At 42.2% G+C, this 25,713-nt stretch overlaps 1 protein-coding gene and 1 long non-coding RNA gene across 3 annotated transcripts in view; one reads left to right on the top strand and one right to left on the bottom strand.

Annotated features, from left to right (window-relative positions):
• LOC129706998 (uncharacterized) overlaps positions 1-16,805 on the bottom strand; it is a 34,231-nt gene extending 17,426 nt beyond the window's left edge. Inside the window, exons 1-4 of one of the 2 annotated variants that reach the window (XR_008725128.1) lie at positions 13,971-16,805; positions 10,352-10,462; positions 6,164-6,306; positions 128-269 (exon numbers count right to left, since the gene is read on the bottom strand). This is a non-coding gene — a long non-coding RNA (uncharacterized LOC129706998). The remainder of the gene's footprint in view (positions 1-127; positions 270-6,163; positions 6,307-10,351; positions 10,463-13,970) is intronic. The other variant, XR_008725127.1, reaches the window with a different exon arrangement.
• The window catches only part of gmds (GDP-mannose 4,6-dehydratase), a 645,529-nt gene that overhangs the window by 390,468 nt on the left and 229,348 nt on the right, over positions 1-25,713 (top strand). The gene's annotated exons all lie outside the window — the stretch shown is intronic.

Raw genomic sequence — 25,713 nt, 5'->3', positions numbered from 1 at the left:
AAGAACACGAGAGAGCAAAAGTGAGAGGTGCAAAGATAGGACCCCTAGACTACCAAATGAGTGTAGCCAAAGAGTGGGTAAAAGAAAGGAAGAAAATAAACAAATAAAGAAAAATGTGGTGATATACCTGCCCTGTGGATAATTCTCTTAAGTTTGATTCTTTTCTTCCACATTCTCAGCTTCCCTTTTTCCTCTGATCAATTTTGAACATGGTTCTCAGAATCTCTCATGCAAAAGCTGCCAGTGAAAAACAGACTTAGCTGCGGAGACTGAAACACAAATTGCAGATGCCACATGAGTAAATATAAAGTGATCTCTTTGTCACTAGAACTGTGACAAATGCTTCTAACCTTGAAAATCCTTCTTCATCAATACACATCAGTAACAAGAGTTTCTTCAAAATGTGGCCTGAATTCAATGTTGAGGACAGCAATGAAGCAGATAGTGTGTCAGTTTGAGAGATGTTGACCTGAGTGGCAGCTGGTGGTGCCCTATTTAATTACATGCAGCAGGTATGTATGATCTGAATGACTGCTGCCAGGACACTGCTTGTATTCAGTTTCATGCTGCAGAATCAAGGATGTTTAATATTTTTCAATTGTAACTGATTTAACTTTACAAATTAAATATTGATATTTCCGAACCCCTTGATGTATAAAGAGGTGTTTGATGAAAATGAATGTTTTTAGAGTAACTAAGTTTATCAGCCTGGAGACACAAGGAATTGCAGATGCTGGATTCATGCAGAGAATACAAAGTGCTGTGGTAACTCAGTGGGATGGGCAGTATCTCTGAAGGACATGGATAGGTGACGTTTTGGGTCTGATCCAAAACACAAAAATATATTTCACTAAGTCAACTTAAATATTAACATAGAGGCCAAGCTTTTCCAAAGTGTAGATATTCAAGTTTGGTTGTTTTCCTTTTTCCAATTGAACTGCACAGGCCAATTTGAAAAGGAATAGATGTATTGGATAAAACAATATTGGATCGGGAAAATAAAATGGGAACTACTATTAAAATGGGAATTACTATTAAGCTTTACATTTATCTTTTGATAGAGATATTTATAGCAATGAAATTAACGAGCATTGGTTTTGCACAACTTTTTTTCTATCAGTTTTACATTTTTAGATGGGATTTGTTTCAGTTGATTCAGTCAGTTTTTTGCTAACTGGATTATTCAAAACCTAAGTTTATTAATTTGATTATACAATAAGAGCACATACAAAGAAGGGTTTTACAGAAGATATTGATGAATAAAAATCTATCTTATAGAAACTTACAAAATTCTTAAGGGGTTGGACTGGCTAGATGCAGGAAGATTGTTCCCGATGTTGGGGAAGTCCAGAACAAGGGGTCACAGTTTAAGGATAAGGGAGAAGTCTTTTAGGACCGAGATGAGAAAAACATTTTTCACACAGAGAGTGGTGAATCTCTGGAATTCTCTACCACAGAAGGTAGTTGAGGCCAGTTCATTGGCTATATTTAAGAGGGAGTTAGATGTGGCCCTTGTGACTAAAGGTAACAGGGGGTATGGAGAGAAGGCAGGTACAGGATATTGAGTTGGATGATCAGCCATGATCATATTGAATGGCGGTACAGGCTCGAAGGGCCGAATGGCCTACTCCTGCACCTATTTTCTATGTTTCTATCTTAATGCAGCCCTTCTGGATTTAATGGTTAAATGATTTTCAAGGTAAACTTGTTCTTATTTTAGGCTTTTCTCATGTTTTCGATAGTAAAATCCTTACACTGCCTGTAAATGTGCACTTTTCTGTGCCTTTTTCTGTGTGGTCAGCATGCGTTTAAGCTACGGTTTCATTATAGTGTTGGGAAAAGTTAAAACAGCCACCCATAAGTTTCACTGCTGCTCTTAATGTGTACCCTCCATTCTCCAACTCCTCCAATTCTCAAAAGAGAATAACTTTGAACAAAAGTCGTTGATGCTATTTTTTCACCTGTTTCACCTGCCTCCATAAATTAAGATGGAAGATGAAACTGTGACTTCAATGAACTCTTTCTTCAAAGGTGAATGCTTCAGTATTGCGGGGCCTCACCCTTACATTTTCCTTTGTTACTTATACAGGCTGAGATATGATGGCCAAGAATTTGGGACTGTTGCAAAAGAGCACATGATTATGAATTTAAACAAAGGTTTACATTTATACAACATCTTATTGTATCAAAATGTTCTCAAGTATTGGATCATTTTGGAATTTGTATTGAAGGTTCAGGACCAAAGAGACTTAAAGGAGTGCTTATTTATTCATTTGTAGTTAAACCTTCAGCCCAATCCACTCAAAAATATGGATAAATGTGAGGTTATCCAATTTGGTATCAAAAACAGGAAGGCAGATTACTATCTAAATTGCGTCAAGTTGGGAAAAGTGGAAGTACAGCGGGATCTGGGGTCCTTGTTCATCAGTCTATGAAAGTAAGCATGCAGGTACAGCAGGCAGTGAAGAAAGTGAATGGCATGTTGGCCTTCATAACAAGAGGAGTTTAGTATAGGAGCAAAGAGGTCCAGCAGTTGTACAGCGCCCTAGTGAGACCACACCAGGAGTATTGTGTGCTGTTTTGGTCCCCTTATTTGAGGAAGGACATTCTTGCTATTGAGGGAGTGCAGCGTAGGTTTACAAGGTTAATTCCCGGGATGGCGGGACTGTCATATGCTGAGAGAATGGAGCAGCTGGGCTTGTAGTTTAGAAGGATGAGAGGAGATCTTATTGAAACATATAATATTGTTAAGGGTTTGGGCACGCTAGAGGCAGGAAACATGTTCCCGATGTTGGGGGAGTCCAGAACCAGGGGCCACAGTTTAAGAATAAGGGGTAAGCCATTTAGAACGGAGACGAGGAAACACTTTTTCTCACAGAGAATGGTCAGTCTGTGGAATTCTCTGCCGCAGAGGGCGGTGGAGGCAGGTTCTCTGGATGCTTTCAAGAGAGAACTAGATAGGTCTCTTAAAAATAGCGGAGACAGGGGATATGAGGAGAAGGCAGGAACGGGGTACTGATTGGGGATTATCAGCGATGATCACATTGAATGGCGGTGCTGGGTTGAAGGGCCGAATGGCCTACTCCTGCACCTATTGTCTATTGTCCAAAAAGGCTATTTTCACTTCTTAAAAGTAGTGGTTTATTCCTAATGGTGGCACAACAATTTGTGCAACTGCATCACATCTCCTGGGCTGCTGGTTCACTCCTGCACTCAGCTGCTCTCTTGGTGTGACCATGTGTATTTCCTTTGGGTGCAGCAGTTTCCTCCCACATCCCAAACAACATGTTGCTTTAGCTTCTGTGAATTGCCTAACCCAAGTTTGGGTTAATGATAAAAAGAATCAAACGGGAGTTGACAGAGAAAAAGTTACAAGGGTTTTGAGAAACGATAAGAGAGGGAATGATAATTGCTCTCCCTGGAACTGCCATGGACCCAATGGACAAAATGGCTTCATTCTGTGCCTTTACATTTGATACAATACAAATTCACTTTTGAAGTTGGAGTTGGAGAATACACTCTATCAAATGGATTTCTTCCATTAATGTCAGTGTAGTTGGGTCAGAATCAACTTGTACATCATAAACAATCATCTTTACATAACTGAAACTCTAATCTTGTTATCTTCTGTTTCGGCGGTCATTCTATTTGCGCAAAAACGGTTCGGTTAACACTACGATTTTTCGCCAGTTCACTCACCGTTCTCCTATGCTGCGACTGCATCACGTTTCTTTCCGATCGGTTGAATGTCGTAAAAGTGCCGCGCGGATTAGTCTCTTCCCTGTCACTCCTCAGGACGGCCCCTTCCTGCGCCATCGCGTCTTTAGTGGAGCTGAGGATGGCCGGCGGGTGTTCCCAACTGGGGTGAGGGGTGACCCGAAGCAGCCCCGCCCCAAGCAGCAGCCCCGCCCCATGCAGCAGCCCCGCCCCATGCAGCAGCCCAGCATCGGAGACCCGACCCAGCCCAGCCCAGTCGGAGACCCAGCCCGGAGTCAGAGATGTCGCCAAACAGAAAGTGGAGACTCTGATCCCGGTGGAGGAGAGAACGACCAGCGACCAGCGCAGGCTGTGAGTCCCCATCGCACTGCCACCTCCAGCCACAATTCCACCCCCCCACCCACACACACCCCCGCCTGCACACACCCCCACCCTCACACACCCCCTCCAAATACCCTCCCCACACACACCCCCACATACACCCTCCCGCCCACACCCCCACCCGCCCCCTGAAGCCCCCTGCACCCACAGTCGCCCCCCCCGCTCACACACCCCCTCCCCCCACAACCCCTCCGCTCGCACTCCCTCCCCCCCCACCTCACCCACCTCCCCCCACATCCCCCCGCACACACACACACACACACACACACACACACACACACACACACACACACACACACACTCCCTCCCCCCACACACCGCCCTCCCACACACACCCCCATCCCACATCCCTCCTCCCCCTCCTACACCCCTCCCCTAGACCCCCCTTCCTGCGCACATACACACATCCCCCCCCACCACACACCCCTGCCACCCCCCCCCCCCCCCCCCCACTCCTCCCACACCCAACCCCACACCCGTTAGGACGCACTTGTTCTATTTCGTGGACTATTAAATGTGAAGACATAACACCAGATACACTAACATTTGATTTTATACTATATATGCATTCAAGTACAGGACTGTACTATTTGTAGTGGTTTGGAACTCCTCTATATTATGTTAGGCAAATATTTTAAAAGTCTCTTCATATGAAAATTATTCCATAATTTATGACAAAATGGCTCTTTAGATATGAAAAATACAATTTCATAATATGGTCAACTATTTTTTTTAGTCTTGGTCAGAGATTTTATATTCAGTCGCTCACTAGTGGAATGCTGGATGATATCCCCATTTATTTTTGATGATAGCCCCATTTTCAGTTATATTAATAAAACTTCGCTGGAGATACCACTCGTAAATGCAAAAATAAATATTTTTGAATGAAAAGAAAACAGTTGGAATCTATCATGCCGCCCAATTGCTCTAGGTGATGGAGGGTTTTATATACGTTGGATGGAAAATTATTTTATGGAGAAACCTGCCCAGCCAATTTGTACAACTTTAAGAGTATTTGTGGCACTACTTAGTGAAAGCTCAAAATTGAATTTCATCGCAAATCTCCTTTTTATGTTATTTTCTTGGATCATATTGATGATCATTATCGTACTTTATTAGCCATGTTTTGCAACATACGAGGAATTTGATTTGTTCATTGCATAGCTCCAGATCATCTGATGAAAGATTTATAGAAACATAGAAAATAGGTGCAGGAGTAGGCCATTCGGCCCATCGAGCCTACACCGCCATTCAATGTGATCATGGCTGATCATCCCCAATCAGTACCCCGTTCCTGCTTCTCCGCATATCACCCGACTCAGCTATAAGAGCCCTATCTAGCTCTCTCTTGAAAGCATCCAGTTTTAAAAGGCTTGCTAAAGAAAGATATTATTTCAACCACACAGAATCAGGCCCATCACTGGTACCTGCCAGCTGCAGTATTTGCCCACCCACACTTTCTGTTGTGGATATGCAGGGCGAACCGAGCCATCTCATGAAGCAGAATGGACTCAGGGCTGCGAAAATCCCTCAGGCAGACAATGCTGAGGCCCCACCCTTGGAACATCCTGCCAGCCTTCACATAATTCACAATGTCACCCTCACAAAACCCTTTGACAATCAGAAGCATCGAAAAATATTCAATGTATGTATTGAATTCTCATTTTAATTTATTGAATCATTGAAAGATACAGCGTGAAAACAGGCCCTTCGGCCCACCGAGTCTGTTCACACTAGTTCCATGTCATCCCACTTTGTTATGCACTCCCGACACACTTCGGGCAATTAACCTGTCGACGCTCGCATCGAATGCGTGAGGAAACCGTGGCAGCACGGAGAAAGCCCACATGGTCACGAGAAGAATGTGCAACCTCACGCAGACGGCAGCCAAGGTCAGCATCAGATACTGTGAGGCAACAGCTGCGTCATCGGCTGCCATAATTGTATGATTATATAATTAATTAATCAATTAGTTTGAAAACTTTAATAACATTTACAATTATCTGAAACGACTTGGCGTGCATTAAGATAAAGTAAAATAACTAAGCTGTTAACTTGCACTTACCTTTTCATTCAGGGTCATGCTACTGCCACAATTTGCGAACTGCTTCTGGTCCCCCTGCTCAGTACATCAATGCTCTGACACTGGACTGAGTGGCAAATCCACCAGTGAATCAAGTCATCAAGAGTGTTTTATTGTTATATGTCCTGAAACGGAATGATGAAATTCTTACTTGGAGCAACATAACAGATATGTAAACATATATATTTACAATAATTGTGCCAAGACAAAAACGATATCCCAAGTCCATGTAGTTTGGACCTTATTTGGAGGTTGTAGTACTTAATAACCTGATGGTTGTTGAGAACCTTCTCTTTCTGAACTTGTGCAATTTTCCAGCTCTGATACCTTCATGGTCATGGGAGACCCCTTCCACCCCAGCAACGGACTGTTCCAGCTGCTACGGTCAGGCAAACGCCTCCGTTGCCATGCTGTGAGAACGGAGAGGTTGAGAAGGAGTTTCTTCCCAGAGGCCATGCGGACTGTAAACTCCTATCTCGCCAGGGACTAACTTTTACTGAACCACTCTACTGCTTTTTTTAATTGCTATTTTTTTCCCTTTCTCCTTCCGCCCACAATATTTAATATGTAAAAGAATATGTGATTCTGTTCCACTCTGTTTGTAGTTTGTTTGGTTGTTTGTTTGTTTGTCTTTTTGCACAAAGTCCGCGAGCATTGTCACTTTTCATTTCACTGCACATCTTGTATGTGTATGTGACGAATAAACTTGACTTGACTTCTCCCCAATGGCAGGAGTGAACTTAGAATGTGGCCAGGGTGATGTGGATCTTTGATGATGGTAGCTGCCTTTTTGAGGCAGCGACTCCAGTAGATAACTTAGATGGTGGCAGGGGCGGAAAACCTGGGGAGGCCAGAAGGGACACGTCCCCCCCATGTTTTGAGAGGTGGGCGACATCCCCGCCAGGTTAACCTGCTTGGGCTTGCGGGAAATATGGCCAGCGTGGGGAAGCAGTGCTGGTATCCCGTCAGTCCAGACAGGGCTGTTGGTTAACCCGGGGACACAGGCACAGTTGAGCTGCATTTAGCGCTGGATTGAGCCTCCGAAGCCTCGCGCGCGTGCGTGAGTGTGCGCATGCGCGCGCAGCCGCCAAAAAATTGTGTCCCCCGTCCCCTCCATGTTTTGATAGTGAGTTGGATGGTGGGAAGGTCAGTACTCATGATGGACTAGACAGTGTTCACCACTTTTTGGAATCTTCATCATTCCTGAGTGTTCAAATGACCAAACTAGGCCGTGATGTAACCAGTCATCATCACCTGCAACTTGGCCAACCATGATGGTATCGTCGGCGAATTTGAAGATGGTTGGAACTGTGCCCGGCTACACCGTCATGGGTATAGAGTGAGTAGAGCAGGGGGCTGAGCACGCAGCCTTGAGGTGCTCCTGTGCTGATGGTTATCGAGGAGGAAATGGTGCTGCCAATTCATACGGACTGTGGTCTATTGATACGAGTCGAGGATCAAGTTGCAGAGGGATGCAGAGCAATCCAGAGGTTTACTGCCAGCATCACACCTCCGCTTGTCTCCAACTCCTGTAGTTCAACATCCAACTGATGAAATCAGAAGTGCAAGTGGCAAATAAATCTGGCCCTATCACTTTAATTTTCATTATTTCAAATGCAGTGCAGTATTCTCATAGATTGTACTGTTTCAGCAGCGGAGCTGAAATAGTTAGTCGTACATGATTGTATTTTTCTTACCACTTGCTCCTAAATAAGTTCCTAAAACTAATATTCTTGTTGAAAAAGTGCATTCTCATAAAAGTTAAAGTCATTTCTTTGAAAGATGACCATCTCTTCGACAAATATGCGCTTGACGGCTATTTAAAGCTTTGAAACTATTTTCAATCAGCAATTCTCATTGCGCTCTCCCAGAAGATTGTATGCAGGATAAGGTTTGTGCTTTGCATGATTTGCAGTGGTGTGTGTGATTCTCTCACAAATATCAGCCCTCGAAGACTACACAAGATCAGCTTTGAAGGGCCATTGCTGAATCAGTGCATTTTTCCTGGGCTGGCTCAGTTACAGGAACTGCCTGGTCTGGAAAATCTGTTGCTCTGCCACCCTTTTGGCCCCAAGAGGAAAGTTGTGCTGTGGCAGATACTAAATCTACTGCAATGTGTGCTTTCACAATGCAGCTTTTGTGTTTCCATTTTTTATTAACATTTCATGGTGGCAGAGTTGAGTGATTGTGCCATGCCACATGAAACTGATCCAATCTTCATATCTTCTGTTTACCTGTTTTCATGGGAAATTACTTCCTTCTTATCTTGTGTGAGTTGATTTGATTCATAATTATCTGTTTCATTTGAATGTGTGTTGCATTATCCATTTAAGTCTGTTGGAGTGACAGTTCAATCACTGCATCAGTTGAACATACAGTGACTTAAAAGCAGTAAAATATCCCTGACTCTTCACACAAAACAAAGTGCTGGAGGAACTCAGCGGGTCAGGCAGCATCTGGGGTGGGAATGGGCAGGCAACATTTTGGGTCGGGACACTTTTTCGGACTGATTCCTTTGGTGTGAAGATCAGTCCTGACCCAAAACGTTGCCTGTCCATTCCCTCCCCGATACTGCCGGACCCGCTGAATGCCTTTGCATTTCGCTCCAGATTCCAGTCTGCAGGTTCATCTGCCACCTTGTCTTCACAGGTTGTTATCAATCAAAATTTGACACCAAATCATATAGGCAGATGCTAAGACAGCTGATCAGAAATATTTACAAAATGGTGGGTCTTAAGGAGAAACGAATACTGCAGAGATTTGGAAGGAGAATATTAAACATTAGGAAACTCGCGATGGACAGCATTGTTAGAGCATTTAAGATCAGGGGTTTGGAAGAGACCAGAAATGGAGAGGTTCAATGATCTCAATAGATATACTGTTTGAACATTTGTCCATGTTATTGTCTGGGCAAGATTAGTTCACTGATAATACAAGTCTAGGTGGCAGTTTACGCTGTGCGAAAGATGTGGGAAGTTCGAAGGGGATATAGGGTGACTGGACAAAGACACAGCAGACTGAATATAATATGGACATTGTGAAAGTTATTCACTTAAACATAGAAACATAGAAAATAGGTGCAGGAGTAGGCCATTCTGCCCTTCGAGCCTGCACCGCCATTCAATACGATCATGGCTGATCATCCAACTCAGTATCCTGTACCTGCCTTCTCTCCATACCCCCTGATCCCTTGAGCCACAAGGGCCACATCTAACTCCCTCTTAAATATATCCAATGAACTGGCCTCAACTACATTCTGTGGCAGAGAGTTCCAGAGATTTACCACTCTCTTGTGTGAAAAATGTTTTTCTCATCTCGGTCCTAAACGATTTCCCCTTTATCCTTAAACTGTGACCCCTTGTTCTGGACTTCCCCAACATCAGGAACAATCTTCCTGCATCTAACCTGTCCAACCCCTTAAGAATTTTATACGTTTTTATAAGATCCCCCCTCAATCTTCTAAATTCTAGCGATTACAAGCCAAGTCTATCCAGTCTTTCTTCATATGAAAGTCCTGACATCCCAGGAATCAGTCTGGTGAACCGTCTCTGTACTCCCTCTATGGCAAGAATGTCCTTCCTCAGATTAGGAGACCAAGACTGTACGCAATACTCTAGGTGTGGTCTCACCAAGACCCTGTACAACAGCAGTAGAACCTCCCTGCTCCTATACTCAAATCCTTTTGCTATGAATGCTACCATACCATTCGCTTTCTTCACTGCCTGCTGCATCTGCATGCCTACTTTCAATGACTGGTGTACCATGTCACCCAGGTCTCGTTGCATCTCCCCCTTTTGTGCAACTTCTGTTGTTAAAACAAAACAAAAGGTGAAGTATTTTTATAAAAGGTAACAGATTGAATGGTTGGACAGAGGGACTGGGTGTCCTTGAAAACTACTACTCAAAGTTACCATAAAATAAACTGCACGGGGCACTCAGTGGGTCAGGCGTGTCTGGAACTGAATGGACACATGACGTTATAGGTCGGAACCTTTCTTCAGACTGATTGTTGAGACTCAACTGAAAATAACTGCAGTTACAACAAACAATTAGGAAGAAAACAGTATTTTGGTCTTTATTGCATGAGGATTTGAGTTCCTGAAGGGAAATATAGGTTCAAATATATAGCCTTGGTCAGTGTCTGCATCTGGAATATTGTGATTTGCTTACCTTAGGAAGGATGTGTTTTCCAAGAAGGAGTGTACAGCAAAAGTTCACCAGGTTGATTCCTGGGGCAGTGGATTTGTCTTTTTTAGAAGATTAAGCTCTGAGCCACGACCTCTGGAATTTAAAAGAATGAGATATGGTCTCTTTAAATGTGCAGAATGCTTAAGGGACACGACTGGGCAGATGTAGTATTGATGTTTCCCCTGACTGGGATAGCTTGGAAACAAGGTTCACAGTGGTCAAATAAAGAGTCGGCCATTCAGAACAGATTTGAAGAAATATCTTCACCAAAATAACAGAGCATTGTTGGAAATCTCTGACCAAGAGGGCTGTGTAGGATCTGTTGCTGAATATATTAAAGATAAGCTGACAGGTTATTAAAATTAACATTAAACTAATAAAAAAATGTGGGGTTATGCAAAGAGAATGGCTTGCAAGTAAAGGATAAGGAATGATCTTATTGAATGGAGGAACAGGCATGAGAATATGAATGGCCTGCTGCTGGTGATATTTCTTACTTTCTTACAATAAATAGTGGATAAAACATGTATGGAGCATTGGGAAATGCCACCTCCTTTGCAATCCTTGCTTTCGATTGAAATGAAAGGAGTTACTGACCTCTGGATGATTTTAACTGGCGGAGCTTCAGTAAGCATTAAGAGTCCAAAATCAGAAAAAGCACAGTCAGGAAATAATGCGGGCGCCCATCAGGAAGCTCAGGGCTTCCAGCTATATGCAGGCTTCTGTGGTCGTCCTGGGCTTTCTCATATAGGGGGACATAATGGCAGTTTTACATTAAATTGCCTGCATTTCTACCAGCAATTACAATGCTATTTAGAAATACAGTCCTAGGTGTTCTAACTGGCATTGTAAACAATTTGAAAGGCACTCATTTGTTATGTCCAGATGCTAATTCATTGTTGCAACTGTATGTTAAAACAGCAGCAACGAATGCTTCACATGGTGTTGTATTGTACTTCTGGTGGCGCTGGTGCCAGCAGCCTCCACCTACAGCCCGGTATCTTTTTGTTTTTTTGTTTATTTAGTTATGTAAAAGTGTATTTTTTTGTGTTTTTTTGGTGGGGGAAGAGGGCACAGTGCGGGGGATACCGTCCTTCAGCCGCTTCCTGGTGAGGACGCGACTATTATTCGAGTCGCGTCCTCGCTCCCCCCCCTCCCCCGACAGCGGCCTACCTACCTGGATTGGCGCGGCCTTTCCTGCCGGGATCGACCGGAGCTCCAGCAGCGGCGGGACAGCGTTGAAACATCGCGGGGCTGGCGATGCCTTACCGGGGGTCGCCGTCTGGAGCCCGGAGTGCTGGACCTGCTGCACCAACATCCTGGAGCTGCGGTTGGGGGAGCTCCCAACGCGGGCGGCGCTGATGGACAGCGCGGGGTCCTGCGACTCTGCCCAGCTCGGCCTGTGGACTCGGGAGCTGCAGACTCCGGCAACGGGAGGCGGCTGATCAGAAGGTCCGGGCCGCTGAGGAGGAAGATGCTCACCGTCGGGGTTCGGCGTCGGCGTTCCACCAGCCCGGCGTGAGGGCCTGAACATCGGCAGCAACATTTTTTTTTTTTGACTGCGGGTGCTCGGAAGGCACCGTCCACGGATGAACACGGAGGTCAGCCTGGCTGGACTATGGATGGATCCTCACCTGGGTGCCATATATGACTTATGTAGTGTCGTGGACTTTCTGTGTTTGTGCTTTTTAAAAAAAAATTTAATTCAATTTCAATTTTAGGGAATTAATATGTTTTAATTATTTAGTTATTATTTATTTTTATTATTTCTTTGTGAATTTTTTTATATGGCTCGCTGTAAGGGAAAAGGTCAGGAGGTTGTCTCAAATAAACACAGACAATAAATTTGAATACAATACAATACAATGGTCTTAATATCTAATGGTATATGAACTAGATAGATTAAAAATCCGATATTCAAAACAAAATAAATGTTCCTAAAAATGAAATGTTCAAAGCAGCTCTCTTACTCAAGCTGTCTGAGCAGATTTCAACTGTACAGGCAGTAGTGTATTATTGTTAAAGTTAAACAAAGCATTCAAAGTGAATGATACAGTTCCAGGCAAATGTAACAGGATTACATTTTGGCTTAAGTATTTTCAATCCGAAAATTCTTGAAAATTTATGCATTGCTAGTTGTCGATGGGAAGAAATTTGGCCCTGTAGTATTTCTGCAGCAAAATTTTTTTTTTGTCTAAAAGACTTCCCCACCCCACCATCAAACTGCTGTCAGCCTCTGCAAACGATGGATCCCAACTGGAACAGGCTGACAGACTTACATAGAAGTCATAACCTGCTGCCTCTGACATTAAGTTAACCCCTCCCTCCCAAGGGAATTAGCAGTTAAATTACCAAGAGTTACAGAAATGCAACACTGCAGGTCTGTGAATGTGCTCGGGCTCGCTTGGGGGAAGGAAGGTAGGAGGAGGACAAAAATAAATCACAGGCTGGAGCGCTGTCCCAATGCCTACACTCCCATTAATCTAACTGGTTGTGAACTAGATAGATTAAAAATCCGATATTCAAAACAAAATAAATGTTCCTAAAAATGAAATGTTCAAAGCAGCAAGATTCATGAGTAGCCCAGCTCTTACTCAAGCTGTCTGAGCAGATTTCAACTGTACAGGCAGTAGTGTATTATTGTTAAAGTTAAACAAAGCATTCAAAGTGAATGATACAGTTCCAAGCAAATGTAACAGGATTACATTTTGGCTTAAGTATTTTCAATCCGAAAATTCTTGAAAATGCAGGCATTGCTAGCAAAGCACATATCATGAGCAATGAATAAAAGGAAATATGGTTTTTAAATGGCTTTGAAATGCCGCATTTGCGGCAATCCATGTCCAAACACTAGGAACTGAAACTGAACAGGCTATCTCATTAATATTATATTGGCAGGCTGTCAACACTAGCCTTGCTCTTCATTAGCAACTTGCGTCATTGAAGAAGTTTTATTAACAGCCAGGGCCACTTAACTGTGAGGTGGATTTTAACTTATCAATAAAGCCTGTCAAGGAGGAGCTTCAAGCATCACCTGCTTCTTAGTTATGCATCATTCGCATCTATGAGGTTGGAGGACAATTGGAGGTTTATTGGCAAGAGTGTACATGGGATTTGGTTGGGATGGAGTTGAGAAGGATTAGTTGCAAGTTGTGTAGGAAGGAACTGCAGTTGCTGGTTTATACCAAAGATATGCACAAAATACTGGAGTAACTCAGTGGGTCAGACAGCATCTCTGGAGAAAAGGAAGAGGTGACGTTTCGGGTCGAAACCTTCCTTCAGACTTCCTCACTTTATTGGGTTGCAGCTATGATGGTGGCAACATGCATTCCGTTGGTCTTCGTCATTCCATAGTTCCCGCTTCATTTTATTCTTCTATTTCTTCTCCCTGCAACAAATCAAATGCTTGGCCACTCTGAATTGCACAACATTATGTCTTGCTGTTATTCTCCCTGGTGCAGCATTCTCAGTGGCAACCAGAGCAACATTCACATCTGCGGCAACATCACATCACTGTTTCAGCGGCTAAAGTTTCTCAAATCTCAGTCAAACGATATCAAAACAACTCCCAGCAGCCAAAAATGGTTACTCAGTGACTTACCTTAATGCTGGTTGGGAAACTGCTAGGTCTTGCTATTCCTGAGAGTCATGCCATGTTTTTTTCTGGTTGAATGGTCAAATCAAATATTCTCCTACATCAGTTTTCCAAACAGGGCCTTAAAAAAAGCTTGATCCCTTCTTAATATTTGGATGAGCTCAGAATTCCGGTTTGAGAAGTTCTGCGAATTCCTAAGGAGGCTTAACCAATCTGGCAGCACTCACATTAATGGGGCAGAACATTTGAAATACAAATATATTTCTGTTTTCTCTTTTTTTTAAAGATTTGTCCTACTGTAGCAAAGAGTTAATATCTACGTTTTGATATCTACTGCCAAAGGATATTACTGCCAGTCTCTTCTGAATATTTCCAGTTCCATTTAATTTTCATTAGTACTCCTACCTTTCTTGGCTCATTCAATTGTGAATGACTCGTCGTTGTCTCTAAGTGCTTCTGCAGGTTTCACATTTCATCCTGTCACCTTCTAGATGAGCTTTCCATCCAGCGTCAGGGAGGATATTTGATGCCTTTAAAGTTATTCTGGTGCCTCCCCTTTCCAGCCGCATATGCTGTGAAACTGAAGTTGTCAGCATCAGCCTGCCAAAAGCCTTTTGCCCCGTGTGATTAATGCACACAGGGACTCGTACCATCCCTCACCTTCCTCCAGTACACTCATTATCATGGCATAGCATTTCGTATTTTCAGCTCTACGGTGACCCGAAGTGAGGCCCAGTGGCGCCAGCAATTTTCCGTCCTTTGTATAAGCATCCAGAGATTGGTGCAGTGTAGCTGCCAATGATTTTACTCAGTACTGTTAGGTCATCTTCACTTGCTAAAGACTTCCTTCCTTCAGTGAGCTTTGAAGCGACCATCAATGCAATTTAGTTGATTGCAACAAAGCAAGATGATGGGAGATTTCCCCAAAAGTGTCATATTTTTACTGTAAATATTTCCTTTGTAACTCAAATAACACACATAAGGTATCATGCCTAAACAGCCATTCATTTAATAACATGTTTTGAAATCTACTTTTACTTTTTAGCGATGAAGGTAAAATTAAAATCCTATTTTTGTTGTTTTTTAAATAAAATGGGACATTAAAGTTATTCTTTGTCAGTCGAATGACAAAGGAAATATGTAAGAGCCCAAGTTAAACAAATGGTTTAATGCCATCAACTTCGTTTCACCTGTCATCCCTGACTTGCCCTCCCCTCTCACCTCTTTATAAAGGCAATCTCCTCTCTACATTCTCAGTCCTGGTAAAGGGTCTCCAACCCAAACATCAGCTGTATAAGAAGGAACTGCAGATGCTGGTTTAGGTTAGGTAAGGAGGAGGTGCAGCGAGACCAGGGCGTCCTTGTACACCAGTCGCTGAAAGTTGGCTTACAGGTACAGCAGGCAGTGAAGAAAGCTAATGGAATATTGGCCTTCATAACAAGAGGATTTCAGTATAGGAGTAAAGAGGTTCTTCTGCAGTTGTATAGGGCTCTGGTGAGACCACATCTGGAGTATTGTGCACAATTTTGGTCTCCTAATTTGAGGAAGGACATCCTTGTGATTGAGGCAGTGCAATGTAGGTTCACGAGATTGATCCCTGGGATGGCGGGACTGTCATATCAGGAAAGATTGAAAAGACTAGGCTTGGATTCACTGGAGTTTAGAAAGATGAGGGTGGATCTTATAGAAACATATAAAATTATAAAAGGACTGGACAAGCTAGATGCAGGAAAAATGGTCCCAATGTGGGGCGGGTCCAGAACCAAGGGCCACCCCAAGAACCAAGGATCATTTAAGACTGAGGTGAAAAAAAAGTTTTTCACCCAGAGAGTTGTGAATTTATGGAATTCCCTGCCAGAGAGGGCAGTGGAGGCCAAGGGATATGGGAAGAAGACAGGCACGGGTTATTGATAGGGGACGATCAGCCATGATCACAATGAATGATGGTTCTGGCTCGAAGGGCCGATGGCCTCCTCCTGCATCTATTTTCTATGTTTCTAAACCGAAGATAGACACAAAATGCTGAAGTAACTCAGCGGGACAGGTAGAATCTCTGGACTGAAGGAATGGGTGATGTTTCGGGTTGAGGCACTTCTTACTGGGGCCTCAACCTTATACGTCACCCATTCCTTCTCTCCAGAGATGTTGCCTGTCCCACTGAGTTACTCCAAACACCAGCTATCCCCCTTGTCTCCACGGATGCTGCTTGACTCGCTGAGTTCCTCTTGGAGTTTGTTTTTATGCTCCAGATGTCAGCATCTGCAATTTTTCGTTTATTCTATTTCTTGCTGGTGCAGGTAATGTTTTGTGAGGTAATATAAATAATACAGCAATGAGCAGCTTTCAAGCACCTCATTATTCTGAATGCAAATTGGTAGTATATTACTTTCAACATTATATCGCTATCTCTCCTTGGATCCAATGAGATCTAACCTTCCAGAGCAGCCTACCATGCGGCACCTTGTTGAACACCTTACTGAAGTCCATGTACACAACATCTACAGTTCTGCCTTCATCAACCTTTTTTGTCACGTCTTCAAAAAAATCAATCAGATTTGTGAGACACGACCTCCTTAGTACAAAAGCATGTTTTTATGGTCCCTAATCATTCCTTGCCCATCCAAATGTCTGTCTCCTCAGATTCTGGTGAACTTCTACCACTGCACCATCGAGAGCATCCTTACCAACTGTATCACAGTATGGTATGGCAACTGCTCTGTCTCCGACCGGAAGGCATTGCAGATGGTGGTGAAAATTGCCCAACGCATCACCGGTTCCTCGCTCCCCTCCATTGAGTCTGTGCAAAGCAAGCGTTGTCTGCGAAGGGCGCTCAAAATCGCCAAAGACTGCTCTCTCCCCAACCACAGACTGTTTACCCTCCTACCATCCGGGAGGCGCTCCAGGTCTCTCCGTTGACGGACCAGCGGGTCCAGGATCAGCTTCTTCCCTGCGGCTGTTACACTGCTCAACACTGTACCTCGGTGATTGCCAATCACCTCCCCCCCCCCCCCCCCCCCCCCCCCCCCCCCTGGACACTCCCCCCCCCAGGAACAAAAAAATTGCTCCCACCAGGAGAAAAAAATAAATTGCACTACTATGACTGAATGCAAGTAAATATATTTATTTATTGCTCATATTCTATGTCACTCTTCTAGGGAGATGCTAACTGCATTTTGGTGTCTCTGTCTTCTTGAAAAAAGGCACAACATTTGCCACCCTCCAATCCTCCGGCACCTCTCCTGTATTTAAGGATCTCATAAATTTCAACCAGGGCTCCTGCAATTTCCTCTCTAGTTTCCCGCAATGTCCTCGAATATACCTGATCAGTCCTCAGAGATTTGTCTACCTTCAAACACGACAGTACCTCCAGTACTTCGTCAACGGTATCCCCGACTGCTCTCATGATACCGCCAGTGACTGCTCCAATTTCCTCCGTCCTACTGTCTTTCTCCTCAGTAAATACAGAGGAGAAATACTCATTGAGGACCTTGCCCACCTCCTGTGGCTCCACACAGAGGAGTCTGCTGTTATTCCTGAGAGGTCCCACTCTCTCTCTAGTTACCCTTTCCCCCCCCACATGTATTTATAAAATATTTTGGGATTGTCTTTTATGCTACCCGCCAGAGCTATCTCCTGGCCAGTTTTTGCCCTTATGATCTCCTTTATCAGTTTGCTCCTTAGTTCCTGAAACTCCTCCAGGGATGCACTTGATCCCAGCTGCCTACACCTGTTGCATGCATCCTTCTTGTTTATGGCTAACGTCTCAATTTTCCTTGATTATGTTGTCTGCTTTCCTAAGACAGCAGGAAGTATAGATGGAATCAATGGGGGGCTGTTTTGTGTGATGAACTGGGTCATATTCACAACACTGCGGTTTCTTACAACCTTGTGTAGGGCAGTTCCTATACCAAGTGCCAGTGCAACCGGATGGGGTGCTTTCCAAGATGCATCTACAGAAATTGGGAAGATTCATTGGGGCCAAATGTCAAATTTCCTTCGCCTCCTGAGGAAGTCGAGGCAACGGTGTGCTTTCTTGATCGCAGCATCAGTGTGGCTGGACAATTGGTCATAGTGGTTAAGAATTGATTTCAAGTAGATTTTCAGATTCTTGGAAGAATTCATGGGAATAATAGAAAGAAAGTTATTCCACAGGTGAAGGAGATTGTGGGAAACAGACATAAATATCTGGTTATTAGGGCGAGAATTTTGAAAATTGATTTTTTAACAAAATGTGCTGAAAGTATGAAGTTTATCCCAATAAATGTTGTGAATGCTAACTAATTAGTAAATTAATATATCTGAGGCTGATAGATTTTGTTAATCAAGATATTTTAGTAGAAATTAAGTCAAAAAGATTGGAACGAGTTTGGATAACAAACCTCATTGAATGGTTGAATAGGCTCAAGGACATGACTAGCCCGGTCTCATTCTTCCATTTCAAACACGGCCATACCAGCAGGAGGAAATGGAGAGTGCAACTGAGGCACTTCATGATAGGGATTAAAGAGAATTCACCTGGTTTACCTCTGAAAATAGACACAAAATGCTGGAGCAACTCAGCTGGACAGGCAGCATCTCTGGAGAGAAGGAACGGGTGACGTTTTGTGTCGAGACCCTTTCTCAGACTGAATCATCCTTCAAGCTAGCAGCTAGAGTGGACTATTAATAGTAGCTGGAAAGGAGAGTATGGAGCAGAAGTAGTTTATTGCAGAGTGAGTGCCCACGAGTAACACACCGACACTTAGTCTTCTCCTCCCACTACTCCCAAGAAACGTGTGTGCATTTGAGCACTAGAAATATGATCCCAAACTGAATGACTCTTAAAATTCCTGGACAAGGTCGTTTCTTCAAATAGATGATGAACTGCTCAATTTATGACAAGCTGTCAGTAATCAAACTTCTTTAGAGGTTTCAGGAGACCAAAAGTACAGAGGAGCTGGAAGCAGGCTCTGCCAGTTCTCAGTAGGTGAATGGCTATTGATAACAATATTGCAAGGATGCCAAGTTACCATTAAAGTGTAAAATGGGAAACTTCAACCTCCTCATCACTTTTGCAGTGTTGCTCTGTTGGAAGTTTTGGCTTCGAACATTGCCTTTTACATTCCAGGATTTTTGTTTAAACAGCGGGTGAATTTCAGGCCTATTTTTTCTAAGCAGGAAACATAAGTTTTTAAATACTTCATTGTTCGTGGGTATTAAGAATGAAAATTTGGAATTGGATGCAGAAACTGCTCGGAGGGAAAGTCGAATTACAACGTGGCCATTTTTCTGCAGCAAGCAGTTTTGTTGCACGACCCAATGGGAACTCCATTTCAATCATCAAGGCAGGTTAACTACGTGCAAAACTGCACAGTTGCCGTGAGAAGAGTAAGAATGTGTGACAAAAAAAGCTCTTTTTGCAAAATATCTTCACGTTTGTAATGTTTTTAATAAAAGTAACGCTCTGTGCATGTTGTGCTTATGGATGATTTAAAAAATATTTGCACATAAGTTTCCACCCACTAACTCTCAAATCCTCCATATTTTCTAGACACAAGGTGAGTACAAAATGCAACACCTTTTATGTATCAAATTTCAGAATATTTTAAAACAAATCAATACACCTCAGAAACGTAAAAATGTAAAAATCTCATAATACACAACGAAATATAAATGTTTGTAAGCCCTTCAAAAAGGAATAAAGTGTAGTCAAATAAATTATACCTGAGTCTGAAGAAGGGTCCCGACTCAAAATGTCACGTATCCGTATTCTTCAGGGATGCTGCCTAACCTGCTGAGTTACTCCAGCACTTGGGCCTCTGTTTTTAGAAACCAGCATCTACAGTTCCTTGTTTCTAAATTATCTCTTGAGATATTCAAGGAATACATGTATCCATACCAAAATAAAAGAATGTAATTAAAGAGCAACAGTAAACCTGCCCCAGTCTAAGAGGAACCAGTTATCAGAGGTTACTGTATTATCAGACAAGATTCACATTGAAGAAGGGTCTTGACCAAAAAACATCACACATTCCTTCTCTCCAGAGATGCTGCCTGACCAGCTGAGTTACTCCAGCATTTTGTGTTTATCTTCGGTGTAAACCAGCATCCTTCCTACTCAAATTGAGCTTGGTTGGTTCGGGGTCAGCATTCAGAGAGTTTTCATCACCATTTTGTGTCATAACGAGGGGCAATTCATGGCAACTGTAGGTGTCATAACAAATAGAGATGTCGCTAGTTTAATGGTACTAGTTGTTGGGAGCATCTGCGGCTATTTTGGGATACTGAAAGTCAAGTCACAAGTCTTCTTTGCCGATTACCTAGTCCAGGGAACAATAAAGGACACAGAGTGCTGGAGTGGTTCAGCGGGTCAGGCAGCTCCCTGGAGAACATGGATAGGTGACGTTTTGGGTCAGAATCCTTCAGACTGCTTGCCATTGCCTGTTGGTGGGAGCTAAGTGACTAGAAGTAGATTAATATGCCTTTATAATGCATGCAACAAAAAACAACTATCCTTTATATCAAGTTGTTTTATAATGCAGAAACAACAATAACTTTGGTTTAGACCATGAACGGTAACACCAATAAAGCAGTTTCACACACTTTTATAAAATGAAAAATGTGTTCATTTAAAAATACATACATCATTTTAGCCACCTGGTGTAATGCTGAACCATTAACAATAACAAAAGTTTTAGCTTTGATCCCTGGCCTTTGTGGAGTTAATCAATTTCAACTGCTGCGGCAGTAATGTCAGTCCAGTTGCCTCTGTTACTGGGATAAGGAGACGAAAGGTCAGGGTTTGCACTCGGTCACAAGGATCCTTTCTAGATGTATACAAAAGTAAACATAAATGTGAAATGGGATTGGCAAAGTTAAAAGGGCCTGATGGATGTAGAGCTGAATGATGTTCTTGAGAAATAGTCACTTGCATTCAGCAGCACAGGACTGCTGCTTGTCAGGTTTTTGCAGAAATTGGCCACCATTGTGTAAAAGTCAGAATAAAGGCAATGGTTTAAGGATTAAAAAAAACAACAATGATCATTGCGTACACGTTCTACAGCTTAATTGCTAGCAACAGCAAAATCATCTTTTTTAATGGACAAATAATCTTAAACAAATGTGACTTAGCATACCCCATGCCTATAATAATGTGAAACGCTCGGAGTTCATAATGGAGGATGAGCTATTTTACCTAATAGAAAGGTTTTACAAAATTGTGTTTTTATCGTTATCTTAACAAAAGAGTAATGTCCCTGTCCCACTTAGGAAACCTGAACGGAAACCTCTGGAGACTTTGTGCGCCACCCAAGGTTTCCGTGCGGTTCCCGGAGCTTTTTGTCAGTCTCCCTACCTGCTTCCACTACCTGCAACCTCCGGCAACCACCTGCAACCTCCGGGAACCGCACGGAAACCTTGGGTGGGGCGCAAAGTCTCCAGAGGTTTCCATTCAGGTTTCCTAAGTGGGACAGGGGCATTAAGGTGCCTATTTTAGCTGACTTGCTCCAGCTTTATCTAGCCCCAATAAATGACTAATTCCAGTGTTAACTACATCACCATGCTAGCTATGGATAACGTTAATCGCCTGCTCCATATTGCTCATGTGACAACATTGGGTGTGCTCAGAAAGCAGAATATATTGAAGTGTATCCAAATCCATTGCTCTTTCATTCATTGCAGGGTAATACCGATGACCATACACAAGGGCTCCCTGGATAATGAATGATATGACTTAAAGAAACTAGATTTACCACAAATTCTCCCGTACATTTGTAAAGTGTGTTTTAAGCAAATTATCATAATAATAAAGCATTTCATGGCATTTATTGGTGATGATACCCTATATATTACATTCAGCGTAATTATGGGTAATGTTAGAAACATAGAAACATAGAAATTAGGTGCAGGAGTAGGCCATTCGGCCCTTCGAGCCTGCACCGCCATTCAATACGATCATGGCTGATCATCCAACTCAGTATCCCGTACATGCCTTCTCTCCATACCCCCTGATCCCCTTAGCCACAAGGGCCACATCTAACTCCCTCTTAAATATAGCCAATGAACTGGCCTCAACTACCCTCTGTGGCAGAGAGTTCCAGAGATTCACCACTCTCTGTGGGAAAAAAGTTGTTCTCATCTCGGTTTTAAAGGATTTCCCCCTTATCCTTAAGCTGTGACCCCTTGTCCTGGACTTCCCCAACATCGGGAACAATCTTCCTGCATCTAGCCTGTCCAACCCCTTAAGAATTTTGTAAGTTTCTATAAGGTCCCCTCTCAATCTCCTAAATTCTAGAGCGTATAAACCAAGTCTATCCAGTCTTTCTTCATAAGACAGTCCTGACATCCCAGTTACATTGATTATTCAATGAAATGAAATAATTATATTAAGTGTATGTAGAACTGGGTAGCTATAGAAACCAGACGTTTCTGACTTACGGAAAAATGGATTATGGACATTTCTCAGGAACAGACATACGTAACCCAAGGACTTTCTGTAATCATTAAAAAACAAAAATGTTGATAAAATGGTGATCATGCGATTTTCGAATTTAATTTTACTATCTATATTTAGGAACGAACATTCCTGTTGAATAATCATGAGATAATTTTCTTCTCTCATTCTGTTTATTTCCAAATGTTTTGACAAAGTAGAAAATACTCTGAAATAAATGTAATCTTTTAAATTACTTTACATTTGCCTTGTCGAACAATACTGGAGATGCACTTGACTACTACAACATCAGTTTAGGGTTAAAAGCAAATGAGAAAAGACACCAAATGTTAAAGTAGCTCCTACTTCTGCTGTAATCCCTAATGTGTCTTTAAACATGTTTCAAGGAATTTGATAACACATACTCACTCTACCTGCACCAAATCTCAAAGGTACTATTAAGGCCCACAGATGGCTGTTGTATTGTGTTGAGAACTATGAGGTACATAGATTCTTTCAGCTTGTGTTGGATAAATGCAGTTGCAGCTCATTCCTCACGTGTTTTTAGGCTGCAATTTCCTGCTCTTCTGTAATTGAAATAACATTTCTGACAAGTTTCTGGCTTTTTGACTCTGTACATCCTTCAATTCATTCACCTTGATTAAAGCTATCGGTAATGAATGAGCAGGACTGTAGCGGTTATTTATATGTGCAATAATATATAGCATATATTTAGAATGCACTAACAATGCTTGAGCAGGAAGTCAACGGTTCAGATCATTCGCAAAGTTTGTTCCATGGGCACTGTTTTTGAAGGGTCACTATTTTTTTTATGTGGTCATAAAATTACTTTTGTTCTTCTCCCATTGATCTCATAATTGTTAAAAGAATAAAAATGAGCCAATCATTGAGATAAATTACAAGCTATGTTAAGTACAAGATTCTTGAAGTTGCTTAAAAAAGTGATCTCCCTTAAATTGAATTCAAAAAGACCGAAAATGAATGGCTGCGAATCATTTTTCTCATTTCTCAGAATCTCAATGTCAATTCCTTTGGTCTGTGACAGGTGAAAATTCTTGTTTAGTTTTTATTGAACATTACAGCTCAGGAACAGGCCCTTCAGTCCACATAGTCGGTGCTGAACATAATTCAAGGCCAACACTTATCTAGATGCACATAGTCCATATTCATCTATTCCCTGAATGCACACGTACTTATCCAAAAATCTCTTAAATGCCACCATTGTATCTGCCTTCACCAACAACCCTTGACAGCGCATTTGAGTTATTTACTGCCTTCTGTGTTAAAAAAAAAACGCCCCTCAGAACTCCTTTAAACTTTGCCCCTTTGATCTCAATGCTAATTGATATTTCTATCCTGAGATAAAAGGTTCTGACTGTCTACCCTTTTGATGCCTTTTGAAGGGCATTTACTTTTCATCTAAGATCTTAAACCAACATTAAGATAAGTAAGGAAAAATGTGTGAAGCATTTTTGTAAGAAGAGAAACCAAATGATGGATCAAGCCGCCCTTCTGTTATAGTTAGGGCAACGCACAGTGAGGTATAGTGTCAATTAATAAAATATAGGAATATGTTGTGTATTCAATCCTTGATCTGTACTGAGAACTCTGATAGCTAGTTATGCCATTCTGCAGTTGACCTCAAAAGTTTAAATGAAACACAGCAAGCATTTCCTTTCCCGATTGTCATCTGGTGATCCATTGCAAAAAAATGCATAGTTTGTGACTCTTGAGAAATGAACATTCTGGATTAACTGTGATAGCTCGACCTCCAAACAGATTGCATATTCTCTGTACTTATTCATGTGGCTATATAGGGAGAGACGTCGGTGCCTGTGAACTGCACCTCACCATGAACTATAGCATTAAAGAGAAGATGCACAAATTGTAAATACATATCGCCACTAATGCCCTGCTACCCAATTACATGCCGATTACATTTTGTAAAACTTTTCTCTAAAACAGATACCAGTTGTAAACTAAGATGATTGTAAATGCATATTACAGGCACAATGCATAATTTTCTTTTAAAAATACCTAGCAATCATCAAATTTATGAATTATACTTTTATACTTTTATTTAAAAATAATTGGAGAGATGAAGTGGTTTGGTTTAAATGCCGAGGCGGCCTCATTTTGATAAAGTGGAACAATTTAAGTGGAAGCTTCACTAAGAAGTGTGTGACTCTCTCCTTTGTTTATGGACATTTAGCAGCCAAAGCAATGGTCCTTCAAGTGATAGTTGCTAACTGCTCAGAAAATAGCTACAGCTATTGCACATCTTTTTAAGGAGTGGAAAGAAGCAGAAGTCCTCTCTGGCTGTAGAAACATGTTGGTCCCATCCAGCCAACATTCCTCTGGTCCAGAGCCAGTCAAGCATCGCGGGACACCCTTTTTATCATCTGGTTTCAGCCAGATTTAAAGGAGGCCTTGGCCTCTAAATCAGACACCCAATTTTTGTCTTTGGTTATTTGTAAAATATGCACTTGTACATAAATGGTGTCGTTCTCATCATTGCCTTCCTCTTTACTCCCACCAATTTCATAACCCTTGAGTCATCCTGATTTTGATCATTTCTAAGATGGTAGCTGCCGAATAGCTACAAATAAATGAAATTATGGTAATTCAGTTATCTGTGGGATTGTAAGACTTTTGACAGTCAACACATAATTCAAAAGTTGTCTGGAAACAACACTTAGCTGCATAAATTATAATGATGGGTGGTCAGGAAATGGGGGCAGATCTGAGACAGAGGGCTGCATTTCTACCACCAAACTTCTCCAGGCCACTCCCCACTAACACCCCACACAATTCCCACCTAATCTCAGGCAGGATAGCAGCAGAAACTACGGAAAGTAAGTGCTATCTTGCAGTTCTGCAGCTTGTATTCTCTGTGGGGATCTTCTGACCTTTTGTTTCCTCGTTCACGACTCTTGCTCTGACACTGTTTCTCTCAGAAGTGAAAATCCACTGGGAGTTTCATGATCAGTTAATCAAACTCAGGAAGATATATAGAGTCTATAACTTAGTCAGAGCTAAGTTGGACGTCCATAATGGCATTGGAGCAAAAATATAGCTTTGTAACAAGTCTACTAAGATTTGAATATCAGTGCTTTACATTTAATCAATATGCCCATTCACTTACAGGCTAAACAGAAGACTTTAATCTTTGTCATATTTTAGTCACTAAAATAGACCCTTTGGCTCACCGAGTCAACGCCGACCAGCCATCCCCACACATTAACACACATATCTACACACACTAGGGACAATTTACAGTTTTACACAAGCCCATTAGCCTACAAACCTGTTGTTTTG

Source organism: Leucoraja erinacea, chromosome 2 (assembly GCF_028641065.1).
Source record: "Leucoraja erinacea ecotype New England chromosome 2, Leri_hhj_1, whole genome shotgun sequence".
NCBI classification, from domain to species: Eukaryota; Metazoa; Chordata; class Chondrichthyes; order Rajiformes; family Rajidae; genus Leucoraja; species Leucoraja erinaceus.
The sequence above is the reverse complement of the archived record's forward strand: the minus strand, read 5'-3'. Positions and strand labels throughout refer to the sequence as shown.